A 21,344-nucleotide genomic window follows, 5' to 3' on the forward strand; every position below is an offset into this window, starting at 1 on the left:
CCACATCAGATCCTAGCCACGTATATAACCTACACCACAGCTCACAGCAATGCCAGATCTTTAACACAATGAGCAAGGCCAAGGATCGAACTCACATCCTCATGGATACTAGTTGGATTGTTTTCACTGCGCCACAACAGGTACTCCCTGTCTTGAACTCTTTTATTAATAAACACTTACGGAGCACCTAGTAAGAGCCAGGCCCAGGGCTAGGCACTGGGGTTTAGCAATAAGCAACAGTCTCCTCCTTTCTATGGAGGAGACTGCAGCCTGGTTCCCTGGTTCTCAACCATGGTGGCATGTTAGCACCACCCAGGGAATTAAACAGAATCAATGCCCTGCTGCTCCACCCTCAGCCAATTAAATCAGAATCTCTGGTGGTGGAGCATTAGTGTTTTAGAAAATTCCCCTAGAGGTATTCCCACTGTGGCTCAGTGGGTTAAGAATCCGAATGCAGTGGCTTGGGTTCCTGCGGCTTTAATCTGTGGCCTGGTGCAGTAGGTTAAAGGATCCAACGCTGCTGCTGCTGTGGCTTGAATTCAGTCCCTGGCCCTGGAATTTCCATGGGCCATGGGTGCAGCCATAATGAAAGAAAGAAAATTCCCCTAGTCAGTCTAATAAGTGCCAAAGTTGGAGCCTGGACTCAGGGGCCATGCTTGAGTGCCACAGGGGGTCAGAGAAGGTTGAGAGAATTTGTGGCTGAATGGGTTGGGAATGTGGGCTGACTTTGAGGATATGGAAAGATGGATGCTAGTAGAAGTGAATGCTCTAGGGTGGGAAATAATTGGCCAGCATGATTTGTTATTCATTCAACAAACACTAGTTGGGCAGAAACTCAAACCCAAGCAATCAGTGTAGTTCACGTGCAGAGATGGACCTTCTGGCTTCTCTCTGGGGCTCTGGAAATGGCTCGGTGTCAGGGAGCCACGCACAACCCTCTCTGCTACTGAAGCCAGTGACAAATCTTCTAAAGCTGCCGTTTGGAGCTGAGGCGGGACCAGGAAAAAGGGTGTGTCCTCTACACGACTTCCATCAGCCCCTACCGCCAAAACCCAGACTCTGTGGTTCAAACCCATTTTTTCCCCTCCTTCCGAGAACTTTAATTCTTGATCTTGCTGCCAACCTACCCAGACAGGATGAAAGGAATTTTTGAGTAAATGAACCATCCATCATTCTCATTCCCACCCCCCGCCCCCGCCCCCGAACAGCTATGAAGCCAAAGTCTTGTTCCAGGAGATAAGGGAGGTGACACCCCAGAAGGAGACTGAGGAGGGGGGACACAGCCCCGCCCTCAGGGACCCCAGTCTGAGGGGGCAGAATAGTGACCATTTCTTCAGGCTGGAAGTCTGAGTGGGGGGACTTCACGGGCGAGGAAGCCTCACTCCCATGCACAGTTAGGACGCGATACCTTCTGATGGAGGCCCCTGCAGAGCTGTCCCTAAAGTCAGCAGAGCCTTCTGCTGCCTTTGGATCCCTCCACTTTCCCCAGCAGCGGCAACCACCCCATCCTGATGGAGCCCTAGGCCATCCACCCAGGGTGCAGAGACCCTAAGGGAGTGGTTGGTGGCCCGAGGCCAGCCTAGCAGGGGGAGACACCCGTGGGCAGATGATCTCTCTGTGCCTGCTTATCTGCCAGGAATGGAGCAGAAGGGGAAGGAAGTAGAGAATGAAGGAGAGAAAGGAGGGAGCCAGGCTGGGAAGCCTCAGCCCAGACCCCGCTCCCGGGAAGGCCCATCCTCCCACCTCTGCTGCCCTCCTTCCCGACACCCTTGCCCCTCCCCTTCACCACGGTGAGGTGCTCCCGTGTCCTGAGCTCCTCCACATCGGATCCCTCCCCTTCCCCAGGGAGGCCTGACGCACATCTGCCCCAGTTTTATTTTTTATTTTATTTTTGGTCTTTTTGCCATTTCTTGGGCTATTGCTGTGGCATATGGAGGTTCCCAGCTAGGGGTCGAATTGGAACTGTAGCTGCTGGCCTACACCAGAGCCACAGCAACGTCAGATCTAAGCTTTGTCTGCAACTTACACCACAGGTCACGGCAATGCCAGATCCTTAACCCACTGAGCAAGGCCAGAGATCGAACCTGCAACCTCATGGTTCCTAATCGGATTCATTAACCACTGAGCCATGATGGGAGCTCCTGCCCCATTTTTAATATCTAGACATCCCACCATCGCCAGGGCCCACAGTGACACCAGATGGACCAGCAGCTGATCATGACAATTGACATTTACCATGTGCCCGGAATTGTTTGAAATCTTTGTCCCTATTAGTATCTAATCCTTACAACAGCACACTGGGAACTGACTTCTATTATCATCTCCAATTTATAGATGAGGAAACAGAGGCACAGAGAGGGTAAGCAATTTGTCCAAGGTTGCGGAGCTGGTAAGCACTGGTAAGCACTGGTAAGCCCAGGCAGCCTGGCTGCAGAGGCCCTGCTCTTGCTGGTTTGTCCTCCCACCTCTTGGTAAAGTACAGGGATTAATGAGGTGTAGATGTGAGACCAAGGCTTTGGTAGGTGGAGTTACAGGAAGCAGGCCTCACCCCTGTCCCTTTGGCCAACTGTCCCTGGAGAGGAAGGAATTCAAGCTGGAACTTGTTCAGATTCTGTCTCCCCTCCTTCTCCTACTGAGAGGCTGAGATTTGGGGCTTTGGACTCCTCCAGGTGGGTGTAGATGGGGAGCAGGAATGATCCTAAATTAACACACCCCCCCCGACCCGAGGCTGGCAGGTCCAGCCAGCCCTGCACAGAGGGCAGCCCAGGGCGGGGGCAAGAAACTCTATTAGCAGTTCTGGATTGGCTGCATCTGGAGCCAGGGCCAGCCTCCTTTCTGCTCCTTCTGGAGAGGAAGGTAAGTCACACTGGTTTTAAGGTGGCCCAGGAGGAGTGGATCACCCCTCCTCAGGCAGTTTCTAGGTTGTGTACACAGCCTACACCAGCGGGTCACTTACGGCTCAGTATGTAGGAGGCTAAGCTGCCACTGACCCAGGCCCTCCCTGATGCTAGGACGTGTGCATTAGCTCACTAATCTTCGTAACTGCTCTGTGTAGTGGGATCACGGTCATCCCAATTTTTCTGTAGGTTCGGAGATGCCAAGTCACTTGCTCAAGGTCACACAGTCCCTGCAAACTGCAGAGCCAGTGTCCGTGACCACTAGCTCCTTGACTTGCAGCCGGCTGAGGAACATTCTAGGACCCCTCCCCCTCACTGAAGCGCCGGTCTCTAGGTTGCACTGGAGGACAGCGAAGTCAGGAAGCCCATTCTGATTTCTGCTGATGGGACAGGGGGTAGATGTGTCACCAGAAGTTCAGGGATGAGGAGCAAAGGCCAGAGGTTGGGGAGGATGGCAACCCCGAGGCTAGGTGAGGGGGGCTCTGTCTTCTGTTATCAGGACGGGGGTCTCCAAGAAGCCCTCTTTGCTGAGGTAATAAACCTGCCTCCTTACCTCCCTCCAAAGAGGTCCTTTTGTTCCTCCTCCGTTCTCCCGTTACCATAGCGCCAATAAGCCTCGTCTTTACTGCCGACAGCAGACACATTGAGCTGGTTAGGGATGCTCCCTTGCCTGGTGTTTGCCCAGCATCTAAGAGGAGGCCTGGGCCCCATTCCCACTCCTCTATTGCAGAGCTGAGCGGCTTCTTCCTTTTTTCATAGTTCTGCTCCAGGAGCTGAGTCCCCTAATCTCTTTTCCAATCTTTGATTACAACACTTTATTAATTCTATAGCCATATGGTGTGTAAAAGTCTCCTGATTCCTGTGAGCCTTGGCTGTGGTGACAGACTCCTGGAAGGTACAGACTAGATTGGAGGTGGGGGACTGACGTTTACGGAGCGCCTGGCCCACTATCTGCCAGCCGCCTGGGGACACGGTGGACATTGAATCCTTCCCTGGGACATCCCTAAAAAGTTCATGACCTTGGATAAGTTTCTTGAGTTCTGCGGGCCTCCAGCTGCCTCCTCTATAAACTGGGGAGAAGGATAGGACTCGCTTCCCAGGGTTGTCCTCAGGAACAGATGAGTCTGTCCAAGTAACACAACTAAGAATGATGGGGTTTCCGCACAGCAAGCCCGTGGGGGACTCGCGGTGATGGCGGTGGTGAGGGGGATGCTGCTTGAGGTTTCGAGGCTGACATGACTCTCCTAGATCACACAGCCAGGATTTATGCCCGGGCCTCTCCAGCGCATTCCCCTACACTGTTTGGGCATCCAATCCAAAGCCTTCATCCTACAGGAAAGGAAAAATCGAGCCTGGAGAGGTGCAGCAACTTCCCCGAGAACACGCAGCAACAAGCCAAGGGACATGTGAGAACCTGCCTTGCATGGGTGACAGCCTGGTTTGGGTCAACTCACAAGGCACTTCCTGTCTCTGGGCTGCAGTTCTCATCTGCAAAATGGGTGAAGTAAGAGTCAGACACGATGGGCTCTAAGGCAACTTCTAGTTCATTGTTTAAGTGGTAGAGGCTAAATCTAAATCATGAAGATTGCGTGCGTGTGAGAGGGGCGTAGGAAGATGATTTGAGATGATTCATCTTCCAAGGGTGGGTTTTTTTTTTCCCCACACAGGTGGCATATGGAACCCCTGCTACCACAGAGACATCTCCTGATCCTAAACCCCCATGCCACAGTGGGAACTCCCCACTGGTGGATCTTTAGTAAATTTTTGCACCAAATCTGGGGTGCATCCCAGACCCCCCCTTCCTCCCTACTCAGGCCTTCTTCCTTCATCAGCTAGGTGGACACTCCCAGAGCTGGGCTGGAGACACAGTTCCTGGGGCCTCAGCATCCAGCCTGGGCAGGAGGTAGTGGGCAGTCAGCCAGGTCTCCAGGAGGCCCATGGACCTCTTCCTGGGGACCAGCATCTCCTCAAGCTCCAGCTGACCCCCTGCTGGGAGGGAGACAATGCCACTGGAGCCTGTTGGCTGTGTGCTGTAGCAAGGCCTGCAGCCACGCTTCCCAGCATCCCTGAGACAGGCCCGCCTGGGGAACAGCCCTGAGCAGCCAAGAAGTCGGACACACCAGAAACATGGCCTGTGGGTGGTGGTGACCCCAGTCAGCCTCCTAAATCATAGAGATGTTTAATAGTAGAAGGAACCCTAGGGAACCTTTGTGACTTCCCTGTACTGCAGGTATCATCAGCCCCATTTACGGATGAATAACACATGGCCCAGGCATCGAGCGCAATCTGCCCAAACTGGCAAAACAGATTCTCTTGATTCACTCGTCTATGCTCTTTTGCCCAAAACTGTGCCCCAGCCAGGGCAGGCATTATTTTGGGGGGCTCCCTCTGGCCCTGCTTTTTGAGATGGGGTAGAAGAGGGAGAAGCGGGGGGTGTGCCCCCACCCCCACACTCTCCACCAAACAATCCACCATCCTAGTCTCTCCAAGGGGGCTACATGCTGATGGCTGAAAAGGATCAAAACAGTGAGTTAAAAGCAAAAAAACACACAGCATTTTCTTCACAATTCCCTCTGCTCTTGAGGAAGGAGGCTTGAGTGTTCGCAGAGCTTTCAAGTTGTCTAGAACAGAAATGGGACCCTTTCATGGCTCTTCCTCTGTGTTCGGCCCTTGGTGCAAAGTGCTATTATTAGCATTGCCTTCGCTATCTGCCATACAGGCTTCCCCTCCAAGAAGTAATTAAATGCATTATTTGGTGCGAAATAAAAGCATCTATCTGCATCGGTGGCCTCAGACACTGCCACATTCCTTTTTTGCAGTTTTGAGGGTTGGGAGGTCTTGTGGCTACAGCAGATCTAAATGAGGCCATTAGCCCTGGGATGGGGGGAGGGCAGGATGGAAGACAAAGGGGCAGGCCCTGGGGACCTCCTGGCAGTTAGAGGAGGTGGTATGCGTATGCGTTTGGGGGTCATTGGGGAGCTGGAAGGGCCAAGGTGTCCAGTTTGAGCCAGGCAGGGCAGAGCCATTCTCTTAGTGACAAGGTAGAGAACAAGGATTAGGGGGGTGGCCATTGTCCTCCTCACCCCAGGTAACCTAGACCCCACCAGGGACCCTGGCTGTGGCCTCTGGAGGCTCTGACTCCTCTGAGCTGAGTGAGCCTCAGCAAGAAGCATCCTCTCTGTCTCTTATCTATAGGAGCCAGAAACTGGGCTTTTTTCAGCCTCCGTATCAAATCTGTTTCCTAGCCCTGCTGGTTTGATTTACTAAATGGTTTCAAATCCATCTGCTTCTCTTGCTGGCTATCAGGGCCCTGATGCAGATCCCACTGAAGCAGAGGGCAGGGGCAAGCTGGGGTTTGAATCCTGACTCCACTATTACTTGCTCCGTGACCTTGGACGAGGGTGGCCCAGATTTAGCAAATCAAAAATAGAGAACGCCCATGTGAATTTAATAGGCAACATTCAGGATGCATTTATACTTAAAAAAATTCCTTGTTTATCTGAAATTCAAATTTAACTGCTCATTCTGTATTTTATCTGGCCACTCTACCTCGGACAAGCTCCTTAAACTTCTCGGCTCCCTTCTCTATAAAGTGGGGATACTAATAGTAGCTACTGCAGGGGTGTTTCTGAGGGTTAAATGACTAAAAAATGTAAAATACTTAGAACGGGATGATAATAACCATCAACACTCAATTAGTGGATTAGGAAGTGCTTTTTACCTTGAAAAATGCCTTGCGAACGCAATTGAGGTGTTATTTTTGCTACACCTCCCTTCTCCCTCAACTTCATCAGAGCAAGCAAAGCAGCAAAGTTGGGTGGAAGGACGGAGGTGAAACCTAAGAGGAACTTCCAGGTAGGAGGGGGTGGAGACTGCAACAGGTGACAGGTGGCATCCATATAGTTCCTTGCTGGGCCCCAGGAGCAGGCAGTTAGTCAGGTCAGAGCAATTAACCTCACCTCCAGGGAAGGTAGAGGGGAATGAGTCTGGGAGGGGTCTGCTGGCCTGTGGAGTTTCCAAAAGAGATGCAAGTGCCAAGAACTGGCAGCTGGGAGCAAGGGAAGAAGCGCTGGCCACCAAGAAGCCTGGTTTGACAGCTCCTGGGAGGGCTGTCATTCATTCACTCAGCAAACATCTACCAGGCAACAATTAGGCACCAAATGCTAATTCAAATTCTCTCCACATCTACTGGCACCAATGACATTAGAACGTCTCTCTGCAGGTGCCAACGTCTCCCCAGGCTCCCTGTTAGCACGCAGCACCCCCAGGAGGGTGTGAGAGTGGGGGCGAGGGACCCGGGGGAGGGTTCAGTTTGGCCTCAGCATTTCTCACTGCGTGATCTCTGCAGAGGACCCTGTCCGGCCAGGACTCAGGCTGTTGTGAGGCTCATCAGAGCCTCGTCCCCAAAGCTCTAAGGTGCTGCAGCTGGGGACACCTGGGCTGGAGCACACAGACAACAATCTCCTCACGACAATGAGAACCAGTGAACTGTGACGACGCCAACCACACGGATGCGACACACAAACAGCACCAGGTTGGCTGGAAGAAGCCAGCCGTGAAGAATACATAACATATGATTCTATTTATGTAAAGTTCAGTAACAGGTGAAACGACCCCATGTGGCTGAGGGAGCTCAAGCCCTATAAAGAGAAGTGGGGGCGCTCCCGTTGTGGTTCAGTGGGTTAAGAACCTAATATCCATGAGGATGCAGGTTTGATCCCTGGCCTCGCCCAGTGGGTTAAGGATCCAGCATTTATGGTCAAAGATGCAGCTTGGATCTGGCATTGCTGTGGCTGTGATATAGGTCAGCAGCTGTAGCTCCAATTTGAACCCTAGCCTGAGAACTTCCATATGCTGCAGGTGTGGCCCTATTAAAAAAAAAAAAAAAAGAATTGGGAAGTGATTGCCTGGGACCCAGGGGCAGAGGCAGGTGGATGGGGAAGGGTCCTTGGGGTCACTGGACACTGGCGATATTCTGGTCCCTGGCTGAGGGGACAGCTACCCTGAGTTTGCTTTAAAATAATTTGTGAACTGGAACATTTGTCTTGTACCCTTTTCTGGATGTGAGATTTGTTTCGCTGTGAGAAAAAAAAAAAAAAGGTGACAGGAGAGAGAGGAGGTGTGAAGGGTCACTGCTGGGAGGGACTGGACTCTCACTGTCTACCTTCCAGGAGGGCAGCGGGAGGCTGACCTCCCTTCGGCCTCAAAGTCAGAGAGTGAAGCTAGAAAGCGAAGCCACCCGGCCCTCTGAGTTAAGATCCTCCTCAATTCTGCCCTTAGGGTCCAGTGGGGCAAAGAGAAACCTGTGAACCAGGCAGACAGCTGGGGTGTGAGAAAAGACTGGAAGGAAGAGGTGGGGGAGATGGGGGGATGGAGCAGGGGGAGGGAGAGGAGGCAGCTGAGGGTGAGGGCCCCAACCCCGCGGTGCCAGGTCTATATTCTTAGCCAGTCCACGCAAACGATGGTTTTCCAAGCCTGTCCCTACCCAAGCCCCCACCCACGAGCAGGGATCACGTTGAGATAATGATCCCAGGGGACACGAGGCACTTCTTAACTCCATACCTAGTGTCCGACTGCCTTTCCCCAAAAGGCTGACCCCCAACCCATTTGCCCCCTCCTTGGCCTGTGCCGATGGCAGGTCCCTCTGCTTGCCTTCACCTTAATTCCCGGGTAAGTGACATTTAAGGGCGAGCTCTTCAATGGGCCATAACAATTTACGAGCCGTGCTGATGTGGGTTGTTCTGGGGCCTGCGAGGGGGGAGACTCAGCAGCTATTATCTGCTGGGGCAGGAGGGTCGAGGGATTCGAGGGCGCTCCTTAGACCCCCACGCCAGCCGCGATGACACAGCCGGGGAAGCAAAGCATTTTAGCGACCTGATCACTTTTCATCTCACCAGTCACCCTTCCTGTCAGGAAGGCTCTCCTGACGGGGCAGCTGGGAGACACTGTGGTTTTTAGATGCGTTCTTTCCATCCTCCCTGCCCCCCAAGCCAGCTTCATGATGCTGCAGCGTCCCAGGGGCCCCCCATCTTGTTGCTCTAGCTGGCCATAAAGCAGGGCGCCCCAACAGTAATGCTTGCATTAGACTGTGACCTGGGGAGCAGTGACTTTACAGGTCAGGTCACTGGGTTTGCCTGTTACAGCAGCTACCACGGCTTCTTTTTTCCTCTAATCCCCCATCCCCCAGCTCTGGTCTCTATCCCTGTGCATTCTTCTGCCTCGACCTCATGGTCTGGAATGAGGCTGCCACGTCCTTCCAGGCCAGGTGGTTCCATGCCCCCCACTTCAGGCCTGCTGGGACCCCCTTGCCCCTACTGCCAAACCAGGACTGGCCCTTCTTCTGAACTCTGATCTACCTTCATTTCCTCAAAATAATTTTAATTTTAAAAACTTGGGGGGGGGTTTCCCATGGTGGCTCAGTAGTTAATGAACCTGGCTAATATCCATGAAGATGTGGGTTCAATCCCTGGCCTTGCTCAGTGGGTTAAGGATCCAGCGTTGCCTAAACTATGGTGTAGGTCGCAGATGTGGCTGAGATCCTGTGTTGTTGTGGCTATGGTGTAGGCTGGCAGCTGCAGCTCTGATTCGACCCCTAGCCTGGGATCCTCCATATGCTGTGGATGCGACCCTAAAAAGACAAAAAAAAAATTTTTTTTTTGGAGTTCCCATCGTGACTCAGTAAGTGAAGAACCCAACAGAGCATCCGTGAAAATGTGGGTTCGATTCCTGGCCTCGCTCAGTGGGCTAAGATTCCAGTGTTGCTGCAAGCTGCTGTGTAGGTCACAGATGCAGCTTGGATCCTGACATTGCTGTGGCTGTGGTGTAGGCCAGCACCTGCAGCTCCAATTCAACCCCTAGCCCAGAAACTTTCATAGGCTGCAGGTGCAGTCCTCCCCCCAAAAAGGAATTAGATCCACACATGGAGGGCTTGCCCTGCAGGTTCCTGCCCACTTGGCTGCTCTTACTCCCCACACTCTCCCCCGCCACAGCTCGATGCTTCTGCCACTGGGCCCCTCCTTAGGACTTGGTACAGAGCCCAGGCTTGGAGATGCCTTGCAGCCTTCGCTGGGGTCAGTCCTTCCCCCGGGCCCTGTTTCCCTGTTCCCCACCCCATGCTGCACCCACTCTTGTGCTTGGTGGGCTCCTCATCAGGAAGGTCTTGGCCACAATATCCCACACTTGGAGAGATTTCCTGAGCTCACAGTCGGAGGGACCCCCCCCCCCACCACCATCCTTCATACTTGCAGGACAGTCCTTTCCTTTGGAGCATTTAACCCGCCTGGTCACTCTGTAATTGCAGTCTGTTTGAGGTCTGTCCCCTCTACTAGACAAAAACCCACGTGGGGAGCATGTGGCTTTTGTCTTCTACCTTGTCTCTGGGGCCTGGCAAGGAGCCCAGCACCAGTTCCATAACTATTTGGTGAAGAAATGAATGAGGTTTAAACCCAGGCAGGAGTTTGTCTCTCTTTTCAGCCTGGGAACCCTCGACCCTGCTCAGAGGAGGGGCTGTTTGGCATCCTCGGTCCTCCCTCCAGGGTCAGTGTTGGAGTGTGTGACATGGGGGGGAGGCCGCGGGGAGGTGCTCACAGCCAGACCTCCAGGCTCCTCCAACCGACAGAGCCAAGGTGAACATTCACACAAGAAATCTCCAAGGATGGAGTTTCTGTCGTGGCTCAGTGGAAATGAATCTGACTAGCATCCATGAGGACAAAGGTTCAAGCCCTGGCCTTGCTCAGTGGGTTAAGGATCCGGTGCTGTTGTGAGCTGTGGTGTAGGTTGCAGAGGAGGCTTGGATCCCACGTTGCTGTGGCTCTGGCGTAGGCCGGTGGCTACAGCTCCGATTGGACCCCTAGCCTGGGAACCTCCATATGCCATGGGTGCAGCCCTAGAAATACAAAAAAAAAAAAAAAAAAAAAAAAAAAAAAAAAAATCTCCAAGGAAACGCTGCCAGTCTCCTGGGCTTACTGCCTGGCCTCAACTCCCCGCCACTTGCTAGGAGAAGAACACATTTTCTTCTAATCCTTATCTCGGTGCTCACTTTCCTGTATCCACTTCAGTGAAAGAAAACGTGGCTTCAGAACCACATGTGGTTATACACACACGCTCTCACCCCGGGCACAGCTCGAATCCCACCCAGGAGCTCAACTATCTTTTCTGTCTTTGTTCTTTTCTTCTTCCTCCTCTGTGCTTTTTTCAGCTGTGCCTGCGGCATGTAGAAGTTCCTGGGCCGGGCACTGAACCCCAGCCACAGCAGGGACAATGCCAGATCCTTAACCCCTCGGCCACCAGGGAGCTCCTCTTTGCTCTTTTCTGTGTTTACCTCTCTGGCCCAGACTCTATGTCTGTTTCCATCTATTTCTGTCATCTGTTTTTGTCTCTGTCATCCGCCTCTGCTTCTCTCTCTGCCCCATCTCACATCTCTCTTCTGCCCCTGTCCATGTCTGTTCCTCTGCATCCTGGGGTCTTTGTGTCTGCGGGCTTTTCCCTCCTGTGCTCCTAGTAGTCTCTCTGTAAGCCACTAGCTCACACTCAGCAAGCCCCCCAGGCAATCTCAGCAAGAAGGGAGGGAGGGAGGGAGGGAGCGAGGAGATGGAAGCAAGCAGTGCTGGGGGAATGTGCAGACCGCTTCTCTCTCCTTGGCAGAGGGAAGCAGCACGGGCAGGGGAGGCGAGGGAGGGTGGGCCTGCTGGGGAGATGGATGACAGGGCCTGAAGTAAAAGGGGATGGAAGTTTCCATGATCCCGGCTCCTGGCAGTGGACTTTGACTCAGATTGCTGGGAAGTGGAGAGTCGTTAGGAGTCAGAGCTACAAAAGGATAAAAAAAGAAAGCCGTGGAAAGCGCAGCGAGTGTGTGTGAGCACCTACCTGTGTGACGTTGTATTTTACGTAAGTGCTATTTGCTATAAAGTTCTGGGTCTCTGGCTTCCTCGGGTGGAACCATATGACCAGTTCTGACCAATGAACAGAACAGCAAGCGTGACTTCTGGGCAGAAGGATTTAACTGCTGGGCAGGACCTTGTGGAAGTCTTCTTTCTCTCTTGGCACAGGGACCAGTGAGGGTCCATCCGCCAGGGTCCTGGAGTGACTCCGATGAGCAGAGGCTGCGATGGACAGGGAGTGTGTGCAGGGAGGAGCCCTCTGCATTTTTAAGCCACTGAGATTTGAGAGTGGTTAGTTAATGAAGCATCACCTTGCCTACCCTGATTCAGTAGGCATGTCTGAACATGAGCGGAAAGTGAGCGAGCATGTTTGTTTAAGCAAGTGTATGTGCCTCCATCGCTTTGTGTGCATATATATATATATGCAAGCGTGTGTGTTTATGGGCGTACGCGAGTATAAAGCTCCGTATTTTTTGGTACATGCCCAGCAGCAGGCAAAGAAGGAAAGTTTCCCTCTGCTGTCTTCTCACCGCCTGTTTCATCTAGAAACACAAAGGGCTGTTTCTTGGTCCCAGCTTGCCTCCTTATCACACTCCTGGCTTTAGTCAGTCCCTCCTTTGCCCAGAAGCTGCCACTTCCTTCCCCGAGACTCCTAGACGGCTACTGCCCAGCACCGGTGTCCTGCCCCCGCCCCTGGCAGAATGTCTGGCTCTGGGATGGCAGGCGACCAACAACGTCTCTAGGGAAGATGGCTCTTCCCTTTGGGGTGAGAGACACAGGAAGGGGCTGGGTGTGGGGTTACGTGTGCCCAGAAGGAATGGTTGGTCAGGCATAAAGCAGAACTGAGGGCATTCCTGTTCTGAGTTACGAACCCTACTAGTATCCATGAGGATGTGGGTTTGATCCCTGGCCCCCCTCAGTGGGTTAAGGATCCAGCATTGCTATAAGCTGTGGTGTAGGTCACAGACTCAGCATGGAACCGGCGTTGCTGTGGCTGTGGTGCAGGCAGCTGTAGCAACAACATAACTCGTAGGCTGGTTATGCTGCAGGTGTGGCCCTTAAAAAAAAGGGAAGCAGCAGCAGCAGAGCTGAAGGAAAGAAGCAAGAGGGGCCTGAGTCCAGTGTGCCCTGTGTTACTGCTGACACAGGTCAGAGTTCTTATCTGCTTGCTCCCTCAGCCTGGTAGGTAGTGGGTGGGCTCCAGCGCTGGCCTCTGTGGGCTGCCTGGCCCAAGCTCCATGCCCTCTAGCTCTGGGCTGGGCCCCTCCACTGGGGAGGCACATGGGAGATGGAGGAGGGGAGGAGAATGAGGCTGGTCTTTAACTTCCTGACCTGCTTCCTGTGAGCTGCAGGCTGGCCACGTCCCTCCACACCAGACCGCAGCTCCTGTCCAGCGGCGCCCCCTTCAGCCCTCCTCAGGCCTGGCTGGCCTGTCAGCAGCCCTGGAGCTTCACCGCCTCCCTCCCCCTCACAACCCCAGACTCCCCTCCACCTTGCCCCTTGTCCACATCTTCATTAAACGCTCTCTGAATCGCTCAGGTTGGCAGTTCCCTCCGTTTCTAGCTAGTCCCTGATGATGAATAAAATGCCCAGTGCCAAGTCCACGGGGCACTGTCTGTTTTCCTCACCAGGTCTTTCTGCTGCACCTGACCTGGCACCACTCCCTCCCTCCCTCCCTCCCTCACCCAGCATTCTAGCGACTTCCTTCTCTCTCCGAGAGTCCTTCTAGGCTCCTTCTGACCTTGGCCCTTGCTCTTCTCTCTCTCCTGGGCAATCACCTCTATTTCCCCTTGGGATGTCAACCATCACAAACATTGCTGGTCCAGCCTGTGTCCATGGGGCTCAGAAAATCTAACCATCCCTGGAGAGTGGGTCTAGGCGCCCTAAGAGACCTCCAACTCAACACGCTCCAAACTGGGGAGCTTCCTGAGTCTGCTCTTCCCTGGGCCTGACTTTTCAGAGGGCCGTCAGACTGTCCACCCCCACCCAGGCCAGACACCCAGGAAGCAGCCCTGACTTCAACCTCGTTCACTCTGTCTCCATCCTCTTAGATTCTGATGCTCTGACCTCCAAAATATTGTTTTTTTTTTTTTCTTTTTATGTCTCCACTTGCAGCATATAGAAGTTCCCAAGCTAGGGGTCAAGTTGGACAGAGGTGCAGCTGCTGGCCACAGCCACAGCGACATGGGATCCGAGCCACTTATGTGACCTGCACCACAGCTCACAGCAACCCCAGATCCTTAACTGATGGATTGAGGCCAGAGATCCAGCCCACATCCTCATGGATACTAGTTGGGTTCTTAACCTGCTAAGCCATGACAGAAACTCCTCCAAAATATTTTTTGACTCTCTCTTCTCCCCAACCCAATCCTGATGAGACTCCCCATCATTCCCCCTGGACCACTGCAGTGGCCTCCTAATGGGCCGATCAGTCTATGTCTAGACTCAACCGCCGCCAACCCACCCTCCACATTACAAATCTTGTTACTTGTCACTTCCTTTGCTCAAAACCCTACAGGGTTTCCCTACCTTGAGCTTCTTAAATAAGACCTCTGGATCTGAGCCCTGCTTCTTTATCCTGAAATCTCTTTCTGCTCCTGCTGAGCTGTCTCCACCCCGCCACCCTCCATCCTCTGCCTTTTCTCTGGGAAGCCCTTTCTCTCGCTCTAACTCTGGCCAGTCCAGGACAACCCCCCCCACTGCTTGTTACAGACTGGTGTCCCCTCAAGGAGCAGAAAAGTAACCAGATTTTTAAAAAATCTCAATGGCAATGACCTGGGGCTGGGTGGGTCAATATGTGAAGCAAGGTGAGGACCTGACCGTTGTTTGGAGGTGGGGGAACCAGTACATGAAAAATATCCTACATGTTGGTCCCTTTCTTTGCCTTCTTCCTACTTTGATGCTTTCCGTAACTTTTCAGGACTGAGAATTCTCTGGGTTTGATGGTGGCCACCACCCTGCCGCTCCCAGGCGGTAGTGCACTGAGCCAGTCCTTTAACCTCTCTGTGCCTGCCTGGTTGGCCTCTCTGCAAAAGGTTCTCCATGGTTCTCTGTTCCCAGCGGCCCTGGGGTAGGGTAACAAGCAGTCGCTGAAAAGAACTGTGTAGCCCGTCCCTCCTCTGGAGGGCTCCAGGCCACACTTCCTGCTTCCAGTGGACACCGTGAAAGCAGGGGTTTAGGCAAGGAGTCTTTTGTTCAGCAGGGGCAGCTCCACCTCCAGGCCCCAACCATCCCTGAGGGCACTGCTATTGGGGGGGGGGGGGGCGGCTCCGCTGGGAGCTAGGCTCTTCCTATCTCTTCTTCTACAGTTTTGGACCAACCAGGCTGCAGACAGACCTGAGGGAGGGCTGTCCACAGCTGTCCATCCTGGATGCATCTATTCCCCATCTGTGTGTCTGGGGGGAGGAGGGAGTGGCTGCTGAGCTGGCTTCTGGCTGTGACAGACCCCCCCCACCCCAGCTTCAGCAGATAGAGGCTCTTATCTGCTCCAGCCCACCCTCCAGGCCCCCATTCTCTCAGGAGCTGGCCTTGCCTTTTCCAGAACAATAGCTTCCCTCACTGTCTCTCCTCTCTGTACCAGCTGGCTCCAGAGGAGCTGGGGTAGGGAAGACTCTGAGTGTTGAGGGGAGGCGGGAGGGAAAGGGTTTAAAACAGGCCAAGAGGGACAAGCAGAGGGAGTGACAGGGTAAAGGAGCAAACCCGATTCCGGCAGCCCTGGGAGGCAGGCGGGCTTCAAAGACTTGCTCCGATTCTGGGCAAGCAGCCCAGCAAGCAGCCTTTCTCTCGCCCTTCCTTCAGGAGGGGTTTTCAACCAGGGACATTATGTATGAAGTCAGGGAGGCGGGGAGGGGGTCACGTGGGCCCAGCCGGCCTGGAAATGAATGCGGGGAGCGCGGATCCACAGCCGCCCGCAGCCCCTCCCTGCCCCTCCACGCGAGTACCCCGGCCGTGGGCGCCCCCGCGCGGCCACTAGCGGAGCAGCACCTCACCGTGGAGCCCGCACCCAGGCTCCCCTGAGAGCCCAGCCGGGCGCAGAGGGAGGCCAAGGGGAGAAGTGGCGAGCGTCCTGATCTTTGGGCCCTCCCATCTGTTCCTCATCTCTTGGCCATCCATCACCCGTCTGTGCGGCCAAGCTCCTCCAGCTCACCCCCTGTATCCTGTGACCTCCCACGGATACCTGCGCAGCAGCAGCATCTGTGGATGTAAGGTGTCCATCCCTTGCTGGATGTCTTTTCTCTAGTCCCCTCTGTTCAGGAAGCCCTTCTCTATGTATATCTCTCTGCCTTGTCTCACTAGGTACTGGTCCTGCCTCTTATTTCCCTGGCTTTCTAGGGTCAAGGCATCTACCACAGATCCTGGAAAGGTTCCCTGGCTGCCCCCTTGTATTTTGTCTCTGAAACTGTCTCTATCAATCTATGTGTATCTACACTTCTATTACTCGGCATCCGCCTATACATCATGCAGACCCCATTATCCATCATTTATCTGCATATGTATCATTCATGCTTCCAGCCATCTATTATCCATCACCTCTCTTGCCGCCTCTTTGATGTCGTACATTCCACCATCAGGGGTTAACCTTGTCAGACCTGCTTTCTCCAGCCCCAGAGAACAAAGGGATGTGGGGAAAACAGAGAGGCCACTGGGGGCTGGTTAAGAGAGCTGGGGGCTCAGAGTTTAGAGGGGAGCGGAAAGAAGGGGAGATGCAGCAGATGAGGCTGTTCTGTTGGGAATTCCATTCATTGTCTCAATGTCCCTCTCTCCTACCTCCCAAAAGATCAAGGGGACATGGGTCTGATTTGCAGCAGGAGAGCCCTAGGCTAGACACAGGTGCACTTGCTACAGAAAGGGTGGAGCTGCCTGGAGGAAAGAAAGGCTTAGTGGAGATGATCCAGTCTTGGCAAGTCATGGGGTCAGGTGGAGATGGAACTATGGTGCAGGTGCACAGGATCCCCACCAACACACACACTCACACACACGTGCACATGCGTGCACACACACTTCTGGGATCACAAGATTTTTCAGTTAGAGATGCTGGAAAATCCTTTAGCTGGCGAATTCTTACTTAACCACGGCAGCACAAATCCCTGAGGGGCCAACGTCTCACATTGGTTTTATAAGCATCACTCCTTATGTTGCTGGTAATACTGCATGTTTTCCCCAAGCCTGGTTTCCTAGAGGAACTGGTATAGACTGTGGCTCCTTTGTGCCTCTGGTTTTCACACATTCTCAGTGTAAACCTCTCTCCTGCGACCCTGGCCTCCCTGTGCCCTCTCACGCACACCCAGAAACTGCAGAAAGGGAAGTGGGAGGGCCCTGTGGACATCCATGCAGGGCTCTGTCACATCCATTTCTATATCTTCAGTTCCTAGCTCAAGTCTGGCAAGGAAGCTCACGCAAGGCCAGTTACAGCACTGAAACATCCCTCAAAGTTTTCCAGCAGCCGGCTTACCCTCAAGGCACTTCTCCAGGCTCTGGACCTCCTGAGATGGTCAGGAACACCCTGTGAGTGAAGAATGGGTGATGCTGTTACTTTTGCCATCTTGTTCAGTGTTCCTGACAGGGAGATACCCTGGGCCGGGTTTCCAGGGGAGGCTGGTGCAGAGCCAGATTGTCTGGAAACAGCTTCTCAGCCCACCACCTGCACACAGGAGCATCCCTGTTCTTTTACCCAGCAGGGAACCGAACACCTCAGCTTCCCGAGTTGCTTTAGTTGATGGGGTCATTGGCACGCAAGTTTGTCAGGTGTGGAGCGCCTGGGGCCCAGAGGCACGGGGGAGGCCTCCCTCCTCACAGCTCCAAGGGTTAAAAAGTACTTAGCAGCAGCACATAATAAAAGCAAATGTAAGAGAAAGAATATCCTAAGGATTTAATAAACTGCAAACAAAATTATCACAATTCTTTTCCTAGCCAGTTGAGTTTTCAGTGATTAAGAAAATACAATTTCCTGTAATTAAATCTTAACAAGAAATGTTATTAAAAACACTCTGTCCCAGCTCCTGTAATAATTGCATGCTCCCCTAGAACAGTAAACAGAATTAGACTTTGCAGCGTACATGCTAATCCATGTGTCATTTTGATCAAATTTGTACTAATAACCTGTCTTCTTATTCGGAGACAAGGAAAGGAAGCAAGAGGGAGCCAGGCCCGGAGGGCAAGGTGAACCCCGGGCAGGGAGTGGGAAGCCAGGAGCACCGTGATGAGAAGTGTTAAATTTATCGAGCGCATACTACGTGCCACGCTCTGTGATAAGCATGTCACGTGTATCATTTCACTCACCCCTCACTCGCCCTATGGCCATAGTTGCCCTCATTTGTGGACAAGGAGACTGAGGCTCAGAGAGGTTTAGCCACTCATCCAAGATCGCTCAGAAGTGGTTTAGACCCCTTGGAGCCCAGACCCCAAACCCCTCCCTTTTTTGTGCAACATGGCCCTGGAGTGTGGCTCAGGCCCTCCTGCGACCTGAACTGTGCCACCAGGTGACAACATTCTCGGTCCCCAGGAACTGGACTGGCTTGATTCTGTAGACAACTGATGCTTCCTGGGAGGAGGAACTTCCTCGCACTGGGACAGGCAGGACATGGAGGCTGCAAAGCTGCAAGCAAGGGAGACTGTGGCACCTGCTTTAAGTTTCTTTTCCTTTCAGAAAAGCTACGGGGAAGAGCAGCTCATGGAGGGCCTGGGTGTGAGTGCAGAGGGCTGGTGTTTGCAGGGTGCCAGCCCTGGGGCACAGCTGTGGACCTTCCCACAGGGTTAAGATTTGAGTGTGGAGAAGTTCCCATTGTGGCTCAGTGGAAACAAATCGACTAGGATCCATGAGGATGCGGGTTTGATCCCTGACCTCATTCAGTGGGTTAAGGATCCTGTGTTGCTGTGAGCTCCAATGTAGGTGGCAGATGCAGCTAAGATCCCGAGCTGCCGTGGCTCAGGCATAGGCTGATAACTGTAGTAGCTCTGATTTCCTGGAAACGTCCATATGCTGCAGGTGTAGCCCTAAAATCCAAAAAAAAAAAAAAAAAAAAGCGTGGCGCCTTGGAGGTCAAAACTGCTCCTCTGTGTGTGTGTAAATGAGCACATGGGAATTTGTGTGGAAAAGTGTGTGATGTGTGAGTATGTGAATGGGTAAGTGTGTGAGGTGTATGTGAGTGTGTGTTGGTGTTTGCATGCATGCCCACGCTCCCGGGCAGCTGTCCCTGGTGGAGGGGGATGGAGCCAGCCCTGCTCAGGTACCCTGGCTCTTGTCCGACCACAGCAGCTTTGTTCCCAGTGGGCTTCATTCCCCGCAGAAGACAAGCCTGAAATTATCCTCTGCACACACGACCATGCACACACGCAGGGGCCAGTGCCTCCCTCTCCCACTCTGGGTCCACTAATTAGTTCTCCTAATTAAATTCCTGCTGGGATGGAAGGGGAGGACTTTCCCTCATTCTCTGGGGACCAGGTTATGTTGACCTAAAAGGGTCCACCTGCTACTGCCAGCCCCCATTCCCACCCCACAGGCCTTGCAGGAAGCCAGGAGGGAGGGGGGAGGGGGAAGAGGGAGGGGACCCAGTTCAGTGGGCACTTAACAGCCTCCCTGCTCTGTGCCCAGCAGGTGCTAGGCCTTGTAGGGAGGAAATGGGCATGACAATGACCACGACAAGTAGCCTCCTCCTCCCATCACCCCAGCTCTGAAGTTTGGTCACATTCTCCATCCTGCCCCTCCTGCCCCCCTCCTCACCCACCCGGCCAGGCAGCTGCTTGCTTGTTTTCCTGCAGAGATTTCCACTTTGCCAGAGGGCCTATGCCTTGGACCACCTGAACCCACTTATTCCTCCGGTCTCGTTCCTGCTTCTGGAAGTTTTCATCAGACCGGCGTCTCCCCCAGGGACCCCTTCCTGAAGACAACACACTCTCCCTTCCCTGCACACATGCTGGACTCTTGTCTGCCTGGCCAACCATCGGGCGTGGGCATGTGCTGGTCACTCTGGCTGTTTCCCTTTTTACAGGCATTTCCTGCCTCACTCATTAGAATTTAAACCCTTTGAAACCAGAGGCCCTGTCTTGTGCCTCTTAACTTCTTACAGAGCCCGGCAGCGTGCACAGCGCATTCTGGGTGCTCCAAGCATTTCTGTACAGTGACTGGAGGAGGGGAGGATGGAGGAGACGGGGTTCCTGGGGACCCGGGCAGCCCCTGGCCCCTGAATCTCAGAGTGAGTGGGCCTTAGACCCGTCTTGTTTCGGGTCTCCCTACCAGCACAGCCCAGATAGGAATTCTTTGCAGGGACTTACTGTGGGAGTAAGAGAGCAGAGGCAGGTTCGGCCAGGAGAAAAAGCCAGGTCAGGGTGAGCGCTGACCCCCAGGAGACTCTGGAGCATGAACAGCAGGGCAAATCTAGGCCTGGGGGCAAAGAGTCAGCTTTTTATTACCTCATCCCCGCCCCGCCCTGACCCCCACCGTCATTGGCCTCCAGGAAACGGGGCTGGGGGAGGGGAGTCAACACCAGCCGTCCATTGGCTGAGAGTAATTTTCCCCGAAGAGAGGGCCGCTGTGTTAGCAACCGGCTGGATGCACTTGACCTGATAAAGGGGCTCTGGGTGCACCACAGCATCCACTCCATCCCCCAGAATGCCCTTCATACGAGGTAGCCACGGTTCGAGTCTGTCCCAGAGGGACGCAGAAGGGAGGACAGAGGGCACGGCCCAAGGTGTCAGCCTCTGGAGGCGCCTTCAAGGCACCAGTCAGGAAAGTTTCAATGTCAGTTTTGCACCGAATTACCCTCTTGCAGATGCATGAATGCACTCTAGTTTCATTATGTGTTTGCTCACGTCTAAGTAAAATTCTACCCTGTTACTTTGTCCAAGCTTCATTTGTCCTCACCTGACCTCTGCACAGATGCCTGCAAGGGCCACTGTCCCCACCCTCAGCCCTGGCTGCCCTTGTGCTGCCTGGACCCACGATCCCACCCCCCAGCTTTAGCTGCAATAGGACTTTGCCCTCAAACAGAAGGGGCTGGAGAAGCTAAATTTTCGGGGAGGGAAGTCATGAACAGGCAGAGGAATCTGGCTAAGAGGAGACCTTGCAGGACAGAGAGGTTGGCTGGGAGGCGCTGTGGCCCATCCAGAACCTCAGCTGATTCTAGTTCCCTAAGCACAGCTGCAGTGCCTCCCCTGGGCTCCTGTGAGATGCCTGGAGCTTCCTGAGAGAAAGTTAAAAAAACAGACAAACAAAAACCAAGAAAGCCTGTGGCCCACATGCCTGGCACCACCACCCTCTTCCTCCTTAGACTCTAAACCCTGATTTTGTTGCAGGAGGGAAAACATGCTCAAGGAAGTGGACTCACTTCCCACGACATGGAACATGGTTGGTCTAATCCATCCAAGCTAATCCTGTACACTTTAAGGGTGAGCGTGTGACCAGTTCTAGCCAATGAGATGCAGGGGGAAGACTGCTGGGGTCAGGGAGCCTTTTGGGAATGATCCTGCTCCTTGATCAGAGGAGATGCCCTTTCTTCCTGTCTTGAATATGGTTGAGAAAAGATGTGATGCCTGGAGCTATGGAAGCCATTTCGTGACCATGAGGCAATAG

General features: G+C 53.5%; 1 non-coding gene across 3 annotated transcripts; it reads right to left on the bottom strand.

Annotated features, from left to right (window-relative positions):
• LOC102165560 lies at positions 2,077-20,696 on the bottom strand. Of its 3 annotated transcripts, XR_002345699.1 has the most exons (4): positions 20,048-20,696; positions 17,229-17,279; positions 4,352-4,385; positions 2,077-4,226 (listed from the first exon to the last, which is right to left on the bottom strand). It is a non-coding gene; the product is annotated as an uncharacterized LOC102165560 (transcript). The 3 variants fall into 3 exon arrangements; XR_002345697.1 differs by having other exon boundaries at positions 2,077-4,385; positions 20,048-20,691; XR_002345698.1 differs by lacking the exon at positions 4,352-4,385 and having other exon boundaries at positions 20,048-20,686.

Source organism: Sus scrofa, chromosome 7 (assembly GCF_000003025.6).
Source record: "Sus scrofa isolate TJ Tabasco breed Duroc chromosome 7, Sscrofa11.1, whole genome shotgun sequence".
Lineage (NCBI taxonomy): Eukaryota > Metazoa > Chordata > Mammalia > Artiodactyla > Suidae > Sus > Sus scrofa.